The following is a 14070-nucleotide window of genomic DNA, read 5'->3' on the forward strand; positions in this document are numbered from 1 at the left end:
AGTTAGCAGTGGCTAATGTGGTTACCCACTGGGGCTGTGCATTCTGAAGAGAGAGGGAGGTGGGGGGAAAGCCTGTAGGTCATCAAGGCAGGTTGCTAGCAGGCTGCAGTTACATCCAGGCCAGAGGGCTCAATGCAAGCAGAAAGTCAGATAGATATATAAAGTCTGGGCCAAGAGCTCAGACACTAATTTTAGAAGAGGCAGTGATTGCTCTGGTTAGCTTCATAGGAAAGGACAATGCTGAATTTTATCTGCAGGTTTCTTTCTTAGGAGCTATAAGTTCTTGCACTTTTTGCTTATTTAAAGCATCCACCCAACCATCTATCCATCATCTATCCACCCATCCCTCCATCATTCATTGGCCACCCAATGTGTGGCAAGCTTAGGGCTAAGAATCAGAGAAATAGTAATGACCATGTATGTTTCCTGTCATCTAGGAGCTCAGTCTGTGCAACAAGCTGCAGAGGTCAGTCCTTCTGTCTGCCAAGGAAAGGACATGGATCCTTCAAGAACCAGATCTTCACACCTGTCTAGGAAGGCCAAGAGGACTGAGGTAGGCTGCTACTCACCTGCTTAAAATGATTCTGTGACTCTCTATTGCCATGGCATAAAGTTACTTGGCTTGATACACATGAGCTTTCCTTGCCTTCCTGTGTGTCCTAAGCTTCTGTCTCTGTGCCCTGCACTTTACATTTTAGCAATACTGAACAGAGCATAGGATTTCAACCCAGGAAACTGTTTTCATTTTTATTTGTAATTCTTCCTCTTCTCATTTGTCTGAAAGACTCCTAATTTATTTTTAAAAACAGCATTAAGGAATCACCTCCTTTATGAAGTCTGCTAATAGTCTAAGCAGAAGTGACCTCTGAGTGTGTCTCAAGAATCAACCTCACTTTATTTCTTTTTTGTTGTTGTTGTCTGCAAAAAAACCAATTTATTTATTTATTTATTTTTAAAAATTTTATTATATGTTAATCGCCATACCTTACATCATTAGTTTTTGATGTAGTGTTCCATGATTCATTGTTTGTGTATAACACCCAGTGCTCCATTCAGTACGTGCCCTCTTTAATACCCATCACCAGGCTAACCCATCCCCTCACCCCCTCACCTCTAGAACCCTCAGTTTATTTCTCAGAGTCCATAGTCTCTTATGGTTCATCTCCCCCTCCAATTTCCCCCCACTTCATTTTTCCCTTCCTACTATCTTCTTCTTCTTCTTTTTTTTTTAACATATAATGTATTATTAGTTTCAGAGGTACAGATCTGTGATTCAACAATCTTACACAATTCACAGTGCTCACCATAGCACATATCCTCCCCAATGTCTGTCACCCAGCCACCCCATCCCTCTCACCCCCCACCACTCTAGCAACACTCAGTTTGTTTCTTGAGATTAAGAATTCCTCATATCAGTGAGGTTATATGATACATGTCTTTCTCTGATTGACTTATTTCATTCAGCATAATACCCTCCAATTCCATCCATGTCATTGCAAATGGCAAGATTTCATTCTTTTTGATGGCTGCATAATATTCCATTGTATATATACACCACATCTTCTTTATCCATTCATCTGTCGATGGACATCTTGGCTCTTTCCATAGTTTGGCTATTGTGGACATTGCTGCTAAAAACATTGGGGTGCACGTACCCCTTCAGATCACTACATTTGTATCTTTGGGGTAAATACCCAGTAGTGCAATTGCTGGGTCATATGGTAGCTCTATTTTCAACTTTTCGAGGAACCTCCATACTGTTTTCCAGAGTGGCTGCACCAGCTTGCATTCCTACCAACAGTGTAGGAGGGTTCCCCTTTCTCTGCATCCCTGCCAACATCTGTCCTTTCCTGACTTTTTAATTTTAGCCATTCTAACTGGTGTGAGGTGGTATCTCATATGGGCAGAAGACATGAACAGACATTTTTCCAAAGAAGACATCCAAATGGCCAAGAGACACATGAAAAAGTGCTCAACATTGCTTGGCATCAGGGAAATCCAAATCAAAACCTCAATGATATACCACCTCAACCTCACTTTATTTCAAATCACAGAGTGGCCACTTAAAGGAAATATGACCTTGGGCACAGTTACTTAAGTTCTCTGAATCTGAGTTTCCACTTCACAGTACCCACTTTATCAGATGGTTATAAGTGGAAATATATTTTAATTATATATGCAATATATTCATATGTAAACACATATCAAGTGTCGCCTAATAAGTGGATCCTTAATAACAACTTTTACTTTTATGCAGTAATAACTTTTTGTTTGCTTTTTACAATAACAACTTTTATAATTTCTTTAGGACCTCATGGTTTCTCCCATCATTGCATACATCATAGTCCCCATCTCCTCCTGTGGCAGCTAGTTTCCATGGTTCCTCTAAGAACCAGCCCTCTGCATTCATGCCTTCTGAATACAGAGCTGTTCCTTTAATTTGGGCTGGTTTGGGATTCACTTATAACCAAAAGAATATGTCATTAAGTATCTTTGGGTGACCTCCAGGGCTAGGCTAGAGGAAGACCTGTGCTTTCTACAACGATCTCTTGGAACACTGGTTCTGGAGGAAGTCAGACACCATGTATGATGTCTGAGTCTCTGAGTCCACCATGGTGAAAGAATCCCAAGCTAGCCATGAAGAGAGGTCACATCAAAGTGGAGATGCTTGTCCATCCCCAGCTGCTCTGCTGTCCCAGCAGAGAGAACAGATCTGTGAATAAGGAGGCCATCTCAACATCCAGCCTTGTCGAGTCCTCAGATATTTCCAGCTCTGTCCAACATCTGACAAGCAAAGATCAGAGGGATTCCAAATGAGAATTGCCCGCTGGAGCCTAGTGTATCAATCCAACAAACAGTGCAGAGATAGTGATCCATGGTTGTTTTAAGCTGTGAAATATTGGAGTCAGTAATAGAAAACTGGATCACTTACTTTCTCCAGAAAGCTCATCCTCAGGTTAGGTGGGATGTCCCTGCCCTGTGAGGTCCTCCTACAAAGCATGGGAGGGGCTACCACAGCATTTTTTGCTGTCCTGACCTACCTGTTGTCCTCCTGCTGATCTGTGTGTGCAATGGGGGTGGAGACCATGCCTGTCTTGTCTACTGCAGTACCTAGCAGAGAATGCCTGTCAGGTAAGTGGGATAAAACACTCTTTTAACTAAATATAATATTCACACTATATTGTAATTAGATGTTTCCCCCTCATTCATGAGCTCCTATGAGATAGGGCTCAGTAAAGTAGAATTAATCATTATACCTGCCATAGAAATTTGTTGTGAGAAAATGAAATGATGTCTATGAAACACTATAGGCTAGGCATATAGTCAGTGTTCAACAAATATTAAGTGACATATTACTGAGTCTGCAGGTTGGACACTGGGCCCAGCATGTAGTAGACGCTCATTAAATGCTTGTTGAGCTCAGCAAATCTGAATGGACCAAAACGGAGGAACACCAACCCAGTGAGGCCTAGAGAAATCTGCTTGGTGTGATACCCTCACCACCTTGGAAGGGTCTAAGATATGATCACTGGGGAATTTCCTTCCACTCATCCCACACGCAGAGATGGAATGAGGGTGAGAGTAGCCACAAATGCCAGGGTGAGGACATGTCTAAGGACATTCCTTCCTCCCAGGACTGATAGAAATTGACAAGAGTGTAAAGGGGAAGGCCCAAGAAAAGCATCATCCAAGGCAGAAGCAATGGAAAGATAAAAACAAGATAACAGATACAAGTCCTGGAGTGAGCTATTTGGTCAGGAAAGGCCATGGTCCTCAAAGCCCCAACTACTTTAGGCTCTGCAGCCACTCACTCAGTGTGTAGCCTTGGGATGAACCAAGCAAAATGACCATAGGCACCTTCTCAATCCACAATATCTCTACTTACCTCTCCTTCCACTTTCACTCTGAAAAGAGAAAACCTCAGACAGATTCAAGCAACTTTCTAGACCAACTTTCTGCCTTTCCTTCCATAGAAACAAAGTTGAGGAACTTTCTTTCACTCAGGATAAACCACTCTGATAGTGCCATGAGTGGATCTAGCTGGCTGGCCAACTATTTCCATAAGCCTCATGGCTCCAGCTTTACAGTGATCACTTCTAGTGCTTGTTGGTATGCAGCTGGGTCCATCCACTGATGCCCCATTCACCTCACCTGTCAGTCAGTCTGTAGGACTCTGAGGCAAAGGTAGTTGGTCCATCAATTTGTAAAGCTTGAGTCTCTACTTGACTGGCCTGGAAGCAGATTTTTTTTTTTTTTTTGCAAATACATTTATCATTTTATGTGACAAACTTAGACACAGTACTTATGATGTGTCAGGTACTATTCCAGTATGTAAGAAATATTAATTTACTTAATCTTCCTAACAATCCTATAAGTGGACATCATTATTATCTCTATTTAGGAATATTATTATCCCTGAGAGAAAATCGAAGCATGAAAAGGTTAAGGCTAAGAAACAGCAAATAAATGGCAAAACTAGAGTTGCCAGATTTAGCCACATAACTTTTATGACAACATATAACATTTTAGTGTAAGTATATCCCATACAATCTTCATTGTTTATCTGAAATTCACATTTAACTGGATATCTTGTATTTTATCTGGCAACCTAAGCAAAACAAAATGGAACCCAGGCAATCTGGCTCCCAAGCCACCTGTCTCATATCCCAATCTGAACCATGAGGCGCTGTGGTTTTAAAATTTTTAATTCTCACTCAGGGAACTGCCAACATGCTTTTTCTTGGCCCAAACAAACCTCAGTCCCAGAATTACCTCTACCGCCATTTGTTCTCAGTTGTTCATTCTGTACCGTGTGCTTCCGTTGTAGGCAACACTCTCATTAATGCAGGAGAATCCTTTGGTATATCATGAATGGACATTTATAAAGAAAACGGAGAGGCAATACTATCCCATATCTTTTTTCTGATTTGAGGCTTCGTTTCCATGGGGGCATAGGAAAATGGAACTCACAAATAAGAGAACGTGGAAAAAATTGCTCTCATCTCAGCTGGTCTTTTTCACGCCCTTAAAACAGAAAGGCAAGCATTTCTTTACCAAAGAAGGACGAGTTAGTGACATTTTCTCATTCTGCTGCATGTGATATTCACACTGATTCCAATTATGTGCAATGCAGCTTCCAAGAGTTCAACTTTAAAGGGCCACAGGTTTTCCTCTCAATTGGATGGAAACACTTTAAATCATTCCCACCTCATCCAGCCACGGTCATTGTTTTCTTTATAGCTAACTTTCTTCTTTCTTTCCTAAGCACAGTACAAAAGGTGGGAGGTTACTTTAAAGAAAGGCACTTATTTTTAACAATAAACCAAGATCAGTGGAGAAGGTAGAATTAGACAGTTCTGCAAAGTGAAAAAAAAATAAAGACATTACATTAAAAAAGTTTTTACAGAGAAAATGAAGAGTGTTGGCTTTTTAAAAATATACAATATACAAAATAAAACATGGTGCTTTATTTTTCTGAGGTCACTTCACATTTCCAGGCTTTTAGCACCTGCTTCAATATTAAGAACATGCATATCTCAGCAAGAAACATAACCTGTAATTTGATGAATATAGGTTCCTCTTTCTCCCTTTTTACGACATTGGTGACATAGTTCTCTGAATGGTCTGGTGGTATGTTACATAAGATTACAGGTATCTTATGAGAACTTCAAGGGTAACCCACATGTTCTGATGTTTTGTAGGGATTGGGGGCTAAAATTTTGAGTGAGGCTTTTCATGAAGCTAATCGTCTGAGAAGAACTTGAGGAGAAAGGTCTAATGATGTAAAGGATTGTACATGTGTTCATGTATGCGCATGTGTGTGCATACATGCTCAGGTATGCATGTCTGTGCACATGCTTCATGTGTATCTATGTGTGCGCAAATGTGTGTGGATGCTTTATGTGTGTGCATGTGTGTGTGTGGGTGTGCACACGTGCATGTGTGTGTATGTGTATGTATTTGGGAGGAGGGTGGAAAGATTTTCTAGGATAGAATGTCTCTTTTTTCACAGGAGATAACACATATTAGCCCTGGAAGTGAGCTAGCTACAACATCTGCTCAGCTATTCCTTTTTCTTCTTTTATTCAACTTGCACTTGCTTAGTGACTGAGCCGAGGATGCCTAGTGCTGCTTGCTACAGGTACTGAGCTAAACCAGAGCCCTTCTCATAGGGGCTGCAGAGGGAGGCCTTGGTGGCAGATGAGGGCTCAGTATATTTCTGCTAATTAATGCAACATTTGGTTGTCTCCTGCTTTTTCCCTAGACCACCGTGAATGAATGGGCTACTCTAGGAAGAGCCACAGTGCCCCCTCCTAACTCAGGGACAAGATGTGTTGAAACATCTGGAAGAGCTTTTCTCAAGATGTGGTTGTCCAACCACCTATATTAGAAGTCTGGGGGACATACAGGGAGCTTGTTAAGCCACCAATCCAGACAGTGTTGGGGTTCTGGGTGGTAGTGCCCATCCAGGGCTTAGAGCACTCTCTCATTCCCAGTCTGCTTTCCTGGTTCACCTCACCAGCTCCAGCAAACCTGCACAGGATCTGATACTCCTGCAGCATCCCCAAATCAATGGTGAGCTGCAAAGCATGTACATGCTTTAGCATCTCCTGCTGGTCAAGAGCAGCATGTCACAGGTGGCAGGGACTCAGTGAGGGGGTGTTGATGACTATGATATTGGCGTCTACTTTGTCCAGCCCTCTGACCTGCATCTTTGGAGGGGAGTTATTTGAGTGTTTATTTAGGGAGCAAGTATTTCTGAAGCACCTACAATGAACTGACACTGTGACTGCGGTAGGGGCAAGGGCACTGATGACCATGGTGGGCTCCACTCTCAAACTTTCAGCCAACAGAGAGAGTGGGGAGAGTGGGGCCATGCTGAGTTTAGAAGCACTCACTTCTGGCACTTATTTTGGAACATTTTTTTTTTTTTTTTTGTGGAGTTTGTCAAGTAGAATAGGTCACATAGAAAGAAGTGGGATTTGAAGTCACAGCAACATTGGTTGAAGTTCTAGGAATTCCCCTTAACCTTGGTCCACTGACTTTGGAGAAATGACAACTTCCCTGAGCCTCAGTGCCTGCATTTCACAGAGAATGACAGTGCCAGCTTCACATTGCTCTTGTGAAAATGAAAATGAGATTGGCGATGTGGAAAATGTAATGTGATGATCAGTTTCTGGCATATGGTGGGTAGTCTGGCCTAGTTAGCTGGAGATACACAACAGGTCACTTGAATGACAAGGGACTATGATAGGTCAGATAATGGCTCTCTATACGTGTCCAGATCCTAATCCCCATAGCCTGGGACTGTGTTACCTGGCATGGCAAAAGAGACTTTGCAGATGTGGTTAAGTTAATAATCTTTTTTTTTTTAAAGAATTTATTTATTATTTATTTGACACAGAGAGAGACAGTGAGAGAGGGAACACAAGCAGGGGTAGTGGGAGAGGGAGAAGCAGGCCTCCCACCAAGCAGGGAGCCTGATGAGGGACTCGATCCCAGGTCCCTGGGATCATGACCTGAGCCAAAGTCAGACGCTTAACGACTGAGCCACCCAGGTGCCCCTAAATTAAGAATCATGAGATAGAGAGATTATCCTGGATTATCAGGCATACCCAGGCTTAATCACAAAGGTCCTTGTAGGAGAAAAGCAGGAGGCTCAGAGTCAGAGACAGAGATATGATGACAGAAGCAGAGGTCAGGAGCACCTGGGTGGCTCAGTCAGTTAAGCGTCTGCCTTCGGCTCAGGTCATGATCAGGCTCCCTGCTCATCTGGGAGTCTGCTTGTCCCTCATCCTCCCCCTCTGTGCATTCTCTTTCTCTCTCTTAAATAAATAAGTAAAATCTTTAGAAAAAAAAAAAAGAAGCAGAGTTCAGAGTCAGAGAGATTTGAAAATGCTAAACCACTGGCTTTGAGGATGGAGGGAAGGGCCAGGAGCCAAGGAACACAGGCAACCTCTAGAAGCTAGAAAAGACAAGGAAACAGGTTCTCTCTCTGAACCTACAGGAAGGACACAGTTCAGCCAACACTTTGTTTTTAGCAAAGTGAGACACTGCTGGACTTCTGACTTCCAGAAACTGAATAAGATGTATCTGTATTGTTTTAAGCCACTAAACTTGTAGTACTTTGTTACATCAGCAATAGGAAACTGATACAGGGTGTTTTAATTCCGGCCCCAGGTATTGCATGCATCGGGAAATCTTTTCAAGTCTGAAAGATGTGAGTGGAGCTAATGCAGTTCTCAGTAGGTTAGATTTAGGATTACATGTTTGTCAACCTTAAACGACCTGCTTTGGGTCACTATAGGAGAGGTGCTAGTGGACGTCATCAAGAGGACATGACTGCCAGCTGACCAGTGAGCTGGACCTGGGCACTCAGAGGCTCCTCACCCCTTCCCCTGTCCTGGGAATGTGGGTTCCACTTGCCTTCCCCACTCCCAGAGACTGCTCCAAGGACACGGCCTTGAGATGGTGATGTGGTGCTGAGAATACATGCACAGTATATGTGATTGAACCCAGTTAGGGCCTCTTTATAAGCTTAAATATTTGGTGGACGTGTGTGGGAATCTACTTGCCCCCCAAAACAAGTCTCATAGGTGAGTTCTCTTGCATAATAAATCTGCAACCTACCGATCTGGAATGGCCTTCTTTCTTTAGTCTGTCCCCATTCTCCCAGTAGAGGGGCCAGTTTCAGATTTCACCTAGGAAGCTCCAGATGGGGCTTTAAACTAACAAGAGGGAAACTATATTTGGAAATGAATGCTCACTCAGGGCCCTCAGAAGCAGATCCATGACACCTGTGGGCAGGTGTTCAAAGGTAACATCTTTTGTAGCATGGCACATATACATACCAACTGAGAGACTGGGGGGCTAGTGCTCATAACAATTAAGCACTAGCACTAGCATCTCACTTGCCCGCCTGCCCTCCCTCCCCCCTTCCTCCCTCCCTCCCTCCCCCCTTCCTCCCTCCCTTCCTTCCTTCCTCCCTCCCTCCATCCCCCTTTCCCTTTCCTTCCTTCCTTCCTTCCTCCTTCCCTCCTTTCCTCCTTTCCTTCCTTCCTTCCTTCCTTCCTTCCTTCCTTCCTTCCTTCCTCCTTCCCTCCTTCCCTCCTTCCTTTCCTTCGTTCCTTCCTCCTTCCCTCCTTCCCTCCTTCCTTTCCTTCCTTCCTTCCTTCCTTCCTTCCTTCCTTCCTCCTTCCCTCCTTCCCTCCTTCCCTTCCTTCCTTCCTTCCTTCCCTCCTTCCCTCCTTCCCTCCTTCCTTCCTTCTTTGTATTTCGTAACAACCAATTAGTCAGCTTTGTGGTTCCAATACGACACCACGTGTGCATGGATACTTAACCAATTCCATTTTTAATGGCATAATGCTAAATATATCTGTGCTTATATAGACATATTCCTATCTACCAGTTTATACATTTTATTATACATACAATATGAATCCACTGTGTGGCATATATTTCTATTAAAAAGGGACCTCAACAGAACACAAACTCACAGCCATTACTTAAATTTTGACTCAGTAGCCTCCCCTTCCTGCAGTTCCAGAGGAGTTGTAGATATGTCCTTCAGTATACAAAATTGCTCTCATACACAGGAATAAAGCACTGGTGTGCATAGTATGAAAACCTGAAAGCAGGAAATATCTGGGTGCTGAAAACCAAAATACTACCATGGTCTCTGAAAGTAACAGCAGAAATGGCTTTTATGTCAAGTCTCTGATGGTTTTAAGGTTTAGATTCTGCTGGGATAGTGTGTATGTTGATGCTCTTCATTTCTGAGTGGATTTCCATTCTGTGGAAAGGACACCTGGATGGGCCAGTATGGGGTGGGTTCCATAACCTGGGCTGGATCCAAGAAATGATTTGTTCTATCTGATGGGAAAGCTTAGGTTGTTCCTAGAGGAGGAGTAGGTGATTTAAGTTGAGGAGTGGGTTTAAAGAGAAGATAAAAAACAAATGGGCAGAAGTTGTGGAACAGGAAACACTGGGGGGAGGGCATCTCTGTATACCAGTTGGGCACATTCAGAGGCCAGACACAGAGCTGTGGGAAACAGTCAACACTGGTGATACTTGTGACTCCTCTGCGTGGAGCACTGCCATGGGTAAGCCCTTTCCAAGCACTGGGTCTCAATAGGGACAATTGGTGGGCACCAGCATTAGCCACATTTTACAAATGAGGAAACTGAGGCATAGAGAGTTTGATTAATTGCTCAAGGCCACACGGCAGATGATGGAGCTTGTTTTCAAATCCAGGCAGCCTGGTTCTAGTGCTCCTGTTCACAATGTCCTAATCCTTCCCATATCCCTAATCTCACTTGCATTGGGGTGCTGCTACCTAGACCTCAGTTCCCCCTTACCAAGTCATGGCATTGGCCCTGCTGCTCTGGGCAGGGTGCCTTATGTGAGCTCTCTGGTCACTGAAGCTTGGCTTTCCTGTGGATGCTTGCTCTTCTGTCTCTTTGGGCTCTTGGCTCCTCTGCTTTCATGAATAGGACGAGCCAATGTTCCCACTTCAGCCCCAAGGAAATTGTTCCTCCTTCTCTGATCAGTTGATCCCTATCAGAATTGCCCAGACTCCTAACACAGGGATGATGGAAAAGGATTGTGAGGGGATGTGTGAACAGATCCTGGAGTTGGTCTTGGAAAAGGGACTTTCTTACTAGGTGCTGGCCTTGTGGTGCCAGAGCCTGTGAGCTAGTGGGATGCACAGTAGAGGATGAATGCATTTTAGCAAAGTCTGGTGCTGAGCAGGACTGCTGCTTTCCAGAGCCCAGATTTCAGCGTGGAGTTGATGGGCAGTGGAAACATTGAGCATTGCATATCCATCAAGCAGGGAGGAGCCAGATGCATGAGGAACTTTCCTCTCAGGAGGCTGAGAATTGAATGAGAGTGAGATGAGTACTCTTTCTTCAGGTGTGATATCAGTAACCTGCTGATTTAAAGGATAGTAATTGACTACCAACTGACTATGCCATGTACTGATTGTTTGGGGGCAAGTTCTCGAACCTAGTTGACCCTCTTTTTCCCTATTTGTACAGTATTAGTTCTTTTGGGTTATTTTGAACATGAAACAGGATGACTTTGTAATATCACTAAGTTTTGGGATGGTTTGTTTTGCAACAATGGATAATGGACCCGTGCTATAAAGGAAGAGATGACGAGTGCAGCTCAGTCAAAGGGGTAGATCTAGAAGCTCAAACAATGTCATTAAGATTCTGTCACTCTCTATCTCCAAGAGATTCTTCCTTTATTGTTCTTCATTATTAGTCAGATTCTCTGCATATGATAACAAAAATGTCCAAAAACAGCTCAGCCTTTTTTTTCTGCCAAGTTAGGAGCCCTTGTAGAAAGAGATTTCTTTCCCAGTAACTGCAGAAAAGCCCTGACCTTTGCTCTCCTTGACATCAATTGGGTAACATGCCCAGGCCTGGCCAATCACTGGGGCCTGGCAAAACCTCTCCTGTGTCCTGTGCCCATCCTGCTGCCTGGGCAAATTTTAACCCTACACAGCAACAGGAACTGAGATGAGATGGGGAAAGGCTGGTTCCCACAAATAATATTGAAATGCTATTATCAGGAAACAGACAACAGATGTTTGGAAGGCAGGTGAGCACTTGCTAGCTCCAGTCATTATTACTCAGGGTTGGGCCTGGGTTTGGGTTTGGTCCAGAGTTAAATCACATAGGGGTACCTGGGAGGTGCAGTCAGTTAAGTGTCTGACTCTTGGTTTTGGCTCAGGTCATGATCTCAGGGTCATGAGATTAAGCCCCACATCAAGCTCCATGCTCAGCGAGCAGTCTGCTTAAGACTCTCTCTCTCCCTCTCCTTCTGCCTCTCCCTCCTGCTCTTTCTTTAAAATAAATAAACAAATCTTAAAAAAAAAAAGAGTTAAATTACACAGAGTCTTTGACATAGACTCATGAATTGTTGTGTGGAGGAGACCCACATGAAAACAAACCAGCATAACAGAGGCTTGCAGGTGCTGTGCATATGCACAAAGGGGAAGGGGTCTGGTGACCTGAGGTGGGGACGTCCTCTGCAGCGATGATGTTCTAAGTTATCAGGTGGGTAGATAGCCAGGGGCACCACCTCTGCTGCAGAGCCCACAGTCTGGCAACTGTCTCTCCATTCTGGGTCCTTTACATGGGATTTTGCATGGCACAACGTGCAGTAACAGGAGTCAGTGTGGCAATATTGAGAAGGATCGCTCAGAGAATCACCTGAGAGCTGGGTAAAAATGAATTGCCCTTTTACAGACTCCCTAAATAATAAAATAAATCAGCTGGATTATTCAGTGATGGAATGGTCTGCTCTCTGGCAAGGGGGGTCCACAAGTTATTACTGGCTAACAATAGCTTGTTCAAGTGCTTGGGCACAGGAAAATCAAACTGTACAGGTCCTGGGAGAATCCGGTCATATGAAAGAGGGAATCCATTCCAAGTGTGAGCTATTAGTTCTGCTCTGAATATCACCATTATTAACTGCAGGGCTTTAGTGAAGTCTCCAACCTGCCGAATCTCAATCCTCATCAACTGTCCAGGAAAACGGCTGTGGTAGGTGCTAATTGGTGATTATAGGAAAGAATATCTTTGGACTGCAAAGTGCACCAGGTGCTAACAAGTTGTAATGACAGGCCTCCCCTGGGAGGCAGATGCTCTTTGGGTGAATGTGCTGGCTTCTGTAGAAAACAGTCTGTATCCCTTTTCCTTCCTGCCTGTTTCTCTGTCTTTTTTTCCTGCCCTCCATCCCCAATCCTCTCTCTGCCTTCCCCAGGGCTCTGCTCAAATCAGATGCTGACTACACCTTCTGACTCCTCCATCCTGAGCTTCCACGTGGGAGAAACTCCAATCTTGCTTCAGTTTCCGGCTCCACCAGCACAAGCTTTGTGACTTGGTCAGGTCACCTAATATCTCTATTTGATTTGATTTTCCTCAACCCCAAATTGAGGTGATAATTGATCTGACCTCAGAGAGTGGTTTACTGAGCACTGTGAAATGCAGCACAGTGCTAGGAACACAGAGACGTTTAATCAGGTCCAATTCCCATTTAACCCTTCCCTTTCTTTCCCCAATGTTTATGTCATCATTCATGACTGGATTATTAATTATAAAATGCTACACAGAGACATGACTTTATTATTAATATTATTTATTTTCCCTCATTATGTAGTATAACATTTGGCTCATCACAGATACTCATTAAATAATTATTAAATGAATATGGATGTCCATTTCAATAATACTTGTTTTTAAGGCCCTGTTAATTTCTCTCCTCCAGGAAGCCCTGAGAGATTTCCTTGGTGTTTCCTACATATATCTGTGGCCACTACATTGTTTTGTTATCATCAATGCATGTGCTCCCATGTCTGTTTTCCAGGCATGGAGCTCTCCCTCTGTGCTTTCTTGTCTCTTTCCTCACAAGTGGTCTACATTTTGCCATTTTCCCACTGAGGTGTTCTTACCCTCTGTGGCTTCTCTTGGGTTTGAATGTCCATGCACCTGAAAGCTGCTTCGTGATGAGGTTGTTTGTGATGTTAGTTTAGTGATGGAGGGGGAGGAGCATGTTGGTTTGCAAGGGAAGTGATTGGAGGCTGCCAAAGACCAATGGAGAGGGGACACTGAGATAATTCCAGGGAAGACAGGATGCTGGAGAAGGTGGATGGGTTCACAGGAGGCCTGGACTGAATCTTGAGATCTCATCAGCCTAGAAAGAGCAGACTCTGGGAACATGGGAATTATATTTTGTAAAGACATAGGGTATTCTTAATATAGCATGGATTCATTCAAATTAAGAGACCTTATTTGAAATTCAGAAGGATACCTTTACAGACCATTGTATATATTATATTATATTATATTATATTATATTATATTATATTATAATATTTATAAATTTTTTCCACGTCAGGGAGGGAGACATGAATTAAGGTCACAACCATACACTTGATCACGATCTGACTTATGATCTCTCATATTCAGAAGTGTCATTTCTGTTCATGTCATTTGGTTTTCAAAACAAAATTAAGAGATTGTGATTATCACCTTGCATAGGTGAGAAAACAAAGACTCA

At 43.4% G+C, this 14070-nt stretch overlaps 1 long non-coding RNA gene across 2 annotated transcripts in view; it reads left to right on the forward strand.

Annotated features, from left to right (window-relative positions):
• LOC144381604 (uncharacterized) overlaps nucleotides 1-14070 on the forward strand; it is a 178212-nt gene that overhangs the window by 131054 nt on the left and 33088 nt on the right. For both annotated transcript variants that reach the window (XR_013447078.1, XR_013447077.1), the window contains exon 2: nucleotides 438-553. This is a non-coding gene — a long non-coding RNA (uncharacterized LOC144381604). The remainder of the gene's footprint in view (nucleotides 1-437; nucleotides 554-14070) is intronic.

The sequence above is a fragment of the Halichoerus grypus genome, chromosome 4, assembly GCF_964656455.1.
Source record: "Halichoerus grypus chromosome 4, mHalGry1.hap1.1, whole genome shotgun sequence".
In the NCBI taxonomy this organism is placed as follows: Eukaryota; Metazoa; Chordata; class Mammalia; order Carnivora; family Phocidae; genus Halichoerus; species Halichoerus grypus.